Here is a 4,969-nt window from a genome sequence, read left to right as displayed (position 1 = left end):
GTGTGTAGAGATGAGGCAAGCCCTGCAGGATTTTGCTGGTGACTGCTTCACTCATACTTGAGCTCAAAGCTATCACCCAGGATGGATGGATGGAAGTTAGGCAAAAGAAATATGCAAAATTTCAGAGGAAAAAAATCAGAAAAACGATTTTAAAAATTATTTTTAGATATCACCAGCTGCCAAATGCTGTTTTTTACACCATACACTGACAAGTGAACACCAAACCCAGGCCCATAGAGAAAGCTGTGCCTTACTAAGCCTCTTGGAAAGCAACGTTTGTCTGTCATGCAATTAAGTTTATTTGAATTAATCAGCTTCTTGAACTGTCTGGGCAAATGTTCACCCTTGAGACAGCTGATTTCTAGCAATTTTCAGTGATGTATAACAAAATTACCCTAAAAAACGAACTGAAGTCTGGGTAAACAACCACCTGTGGATGATTTCCCATCAGTAATGGGAATTTCTCTCAACAGCAGTGACTGCCCCTGAAATCCCCCTGATTGGAAGGGACTTCAGGAGATCCTGAGCCAAAGTTTCTGCTCAGAGCAAGAGCAGCTGAGAGGGCAGCCCAGAGAGCTCAAGGCTTCACCCTTCAGCTTTTCAAGGATGAGACTCACCCATAGCCAGGCTCTGTGTCTGTTGCATGAACAAAATAAGATGTGTTCATGTAAATTGTTTTCAGTTTCCTTGTTTTACCTTATATTTGCAATAAGAGCGTGCAAAAGACCAGTGAGTGCAGTTTAGCTGATAAATGGCTCTGCTTTAACCACAGTAGTGTCAGTGCTTGCAATATTTCCACAGAGATCTACCTGCACAAACAATATTTAAATGAAGAGGCTGTTGACCCAGATTACAGCCTCTAGATGCTACTGGAAAAATAGGAAATGAACACCACAATAAGAGAAGTAAATAATCGAGCTTCCTACAGGCTAGAATGAGGTTCTTGCAGTGCTCTTATCCCCTGCAAATTAATTTTGTCCTATTTTAAGTACGAGTGCAGAGTAACTTTAATTTTTATCACCACATAAAGAGTATAAAATAAGCTTTATTGGTGCCACAGTCTTTTTTTTTTTTGCTAGGAGGTGGTCTTGTAACCATTGAATGCACCAAAAGAAAACTCTACTGCTCAGCTACATGTGCAGGAATAGCTTCCATGTGGACATAGAGGGATAAAGTTGCTGCCAGCAGAGCTGCCAGCAGTGTATTTCTGTAGTGTGCACATTTGCAAGGCAAGGTAGCTCTCTCTCAAGCAAGAAAACAAAGTATTACCCAGGGGTGTTTGGGACATTTCTAAGAAATTGCCTTTTCTTTGACAAAATGCAGTTTCATCAAAACATTTTTTTTTTTTGTTATTTTTCTTGAAGCAAACTAGGTATCAATTTTCTCAGAAAAGGCATTTGGGTGCAGGCAGAATTTCTTGTAGAATTGAAAAGAGATGGGGATAAGGGACACAGAGCCACCATCCCCTATTTCAAAGAGCTATTACCTCAGTGGGAAAGAGACACGGGGCTCTGAATCTTGTATTCCTAACACAAAGAGTGAAATTGGAGTGCTCTAGGTGCCATAAGGAAGAAACATGGGGCACCACTTGCTTTCCTTGCTCTGCAGTTTTTGTTGGTACCAGTTTACAAAGGGAGCTCAAGAGGCACCTGAACTGCAACCATCACCCCTTGAGAAAGTGTCTGAACCACTCAGGGGCTGAGATCCTGAAATGGTTTGGAAATTTCTTGGTTTTTGTGGGTTTTTTTTTTTTTTTTTTTGGTTTTTTTTTTGGTTTTTTTTTTGTTTGTTTTGTTTTTTGGTTTTTTTTTTTGTTTTGTTTTTTGTTTGTTTTGTTTTGTTTTGTTTTGGTCAGAACATGTTAGAACTTTTCTCTCCATACGTGGACATATTATTTTTCAAATCTCACATATTTTTGCCAAGACACAAGAGCTGCTTCCTGCCCTGCTCTGATATTAACTGTTTGGGTCCTCAGGCTGATCCCATTGTTGCTCCCTTCACATAAATCTTGTTTAGTCAATAGGATTTGTCTGCCTGAAGGAATGCATGATCAACTACATAGAGAAGCATAAAATAGATTTTTTGTGTTTCACATCCTTGAAATGTTTTTTGTTGGGAAATAATTCCCAAAGCTGTTTTTGGCTAATATTTCTTTTCCTTCACTGAATTATTTTCTTACACTTTTGGCTTGCTGAAGGATATGAACTGGAGACTCATTTGTCAAGTCTTTTGGTCCAGATTTTACTTTTCCTTCTCTTTTCTGAGTTTGCTGTACTTCAACATTTTATTTCAACACTTTGGCTCGATGCTTTCTCTCTCAAGAAGTTTGAATCCTTGATTCAGACAGGTTAAGTAGTCCAACACACATTGAAGAAATCTGGCAATACTCCAGAAATCCTTAGAGTATTGTAATATGAGATGGAATATTTCAGGCAAACTGGAGAAGCCACAATGAAAAACCCTCAGAAGTCTTTAATGACAATGAAATATATTCAATAACCTGGCCAGAGGGGATGTTTCCTCCAAATGTCCTTTTCTCTCACTTGGTTGGTTATGTCACTTCTTAGGGTACCAATCTCTGTTTGAATGTTAACAGTTACTTTGAAAGTGTTTAAGCTCTTGAGCTAAGAATTTATAGGAATATGTTGCATATGTTAATTATAAAAAAATTTTTCATGTTAATTATAAAAAAAAATTTCAAAATTGACTTCGATCAGTTCATCTTTTGGACAGTGGCCAAACCCATAATTTATGCTGCAGAGGAGGGGAAAATGAGATTTTCTATTTATCTATATTCCGTTGCTTATTTCAATGTTACCGTCACAATTTTTCCCCCTGAATCCTTCCTTTTCCTAATAAATTAGTTCTAAATCACATTTGATGACAGTGTTCAAGATGTCTGCACACCTCTGACTTAGCCCATGGCTTTATAATATTCCCAGCCTTAAACCTTTACCCTCTCTGAATTCCTCTTGGCATTTTGTTTGCTTCTTGATCCCTGCTGTGCACTGAGCAGATGTTTTCATGGAGTGGTCTTCAGTGACAGCAAGATCTTTTCATTGAATAATTACATTTAATTTATAACTCAGCTATGCATATGAGCAGCTGAATTGTCCTTTCCAGCATGTGTCTCCTCAAATTTGTCTGCAGTGAATTTCATCTGTCATGAATGTTGTGCAGGGAGCTTAGTCTGGCCATCTAAAATTCTCCAAAGTCTTATTTAGTCTTGGCCAATCTAAATTATGTCACATAAGCCACATTTTTCCTGGGGAAAAAAAAACCAACAACAACAAAAAAAACCAAACAAACAAACAAAAAAAACAAAAAAAACCCCCCAAACAAACAAAACCAAAACAAAACAAAGCAAAAAAACAAACAAAAAAAACCCAACAACAAAAAAACCTAACCAAAAACTGCTGCTGAAGGCCTTATTCCATATTATTGACAATATTTGTTGATAATTGTCTCAGCTGCTGCCTGGACTTTGCAAGATATTTTTCATGTCAAAAGGAAAGTAGAAGCCATCAAGCCATGATCCAAAGAGTTCAGTTTTGAGGCAAGGGATCCACAATATAACTGAGATATTTGGGGTGATCATTAACTACACCTTGTTAAAATAAAATAGTTTTTGTAAAGCATAAATATATAATTTTAAATTACTTTTGGTAAAAAAAAAACCCCAACTGTTCAGAGTTGCACTTCAGGTTACTCAGTGTCCCTGTAGGAACTTTACAGAGTTTCATTCTTTTGTGGATTCCTTTGACAATTGTCCATGAAATGTGACTATCAAGTCTTGGCCTTTTTTATATTTTTACCAGCTTTTAACCCCAGGCAGAACCTTACCCCACGATAGATGACTTCTTAAGCAGCTTTTTGTAAGGAATGCTGTTAAAAGCTTTTTAATAAATTATGTTAACTGCTTCTCCTCTCACCACTGCTTTAACAACATCCTCAGGCTCACACCCAGCAGTCAATCCGTATTTAGCAGAACATTTTGTCATGAGCTAAAAACTAAACACATGTCCCAGAGTTTAGTGGAGGAGAGCTGGATTTAACCATGTTTTCAGCTTTGCTGAACAGGTGACTTGCAGAGCAGATTAAACTGAGCAGAGACTTGGACACCCAAAGTATTCTTTATAATGTTATCTTAATCTCTCAGCCTTCTGCCTTCATCTCTTTTTTCATCCCAGCCACCTGCTGTGTGCAATCCAGGGACTGGAATTCCCCTGGGATGCTGATCACTCTGCTTTGCTGCTGCCTGCCTGACCCCTTGTAGAAGGAAACACCCAGCCCCACTTGGTGTCCTAAAGAAATGTTGTAGATGTGTGTAATACTCCTGGTAGTGAAGCAGTAGTAGCCTTTCCAGTAATCTGGAATGTCAGAGAATTTATCTGAGTGCTTGAGTGCTGTTTGTGAGTGGAATATTGGCAGGCTGACAGAGGTGGGGCTGGAGAAAATTCCAGGGAGACTTTCCAGGACCTTACAGTACCTAAAAAGGTTCCAAGAGAGCTGGAGAAGGACTTTGGACAAGGGATGGAGTGACAGACAGGACACAGGGAATGGCTTCCCACTGCCAGAGGGCAGGGACGGGTGGGATATTGGGAAGGAATTGTTCCCTGGGAGGGTGCTGAGCCCTGGCACAGGGTGCCCAGAGAAGCTGTGGCTGCCCCTGGATCCCTGGAAGTGTCCAAGGCCAGGCTGGATGGGGCTTGGAGGAACCCAGGACAGTGGAAGGTGTCCCTGACCATGGCAGGAGTTGTAAGAAGATATCTCTGGTGTCTCTTCCTACCTGAACCACTCTGGCATTCTGTGAATATCCTCATGGAACTGAGATTACCACATCCCACTGTCGCTTAGCCCTGCTGGAGAAGTGACCATCCATTCTGCCTGAAAGCAAGATGGAAAGGGTTCATTTTCCCGTAGCTAATTCCCAGTGAGAGAAGGTTTCAATGTGTCACTTGTGCCTGCA

Source organism: Sturnus vulgaris, chromosome 4, assembly GCF_052056855.1.
Source record: "Sturnus vulgaris isolate bStuVul1 chromosome 4, bStuVul1.hap1, whole genome shotgun sequence".
Taxonomy (NCBI): domain Eukaryota; kingdom Metazoa; phylum Chordata; class Aves; order Passeriformes; family Sturnidae; genus Sturnus; species Sturnus vulgaris.
This window is presented reverse-complemented; position numbering follows the sequence as displayed.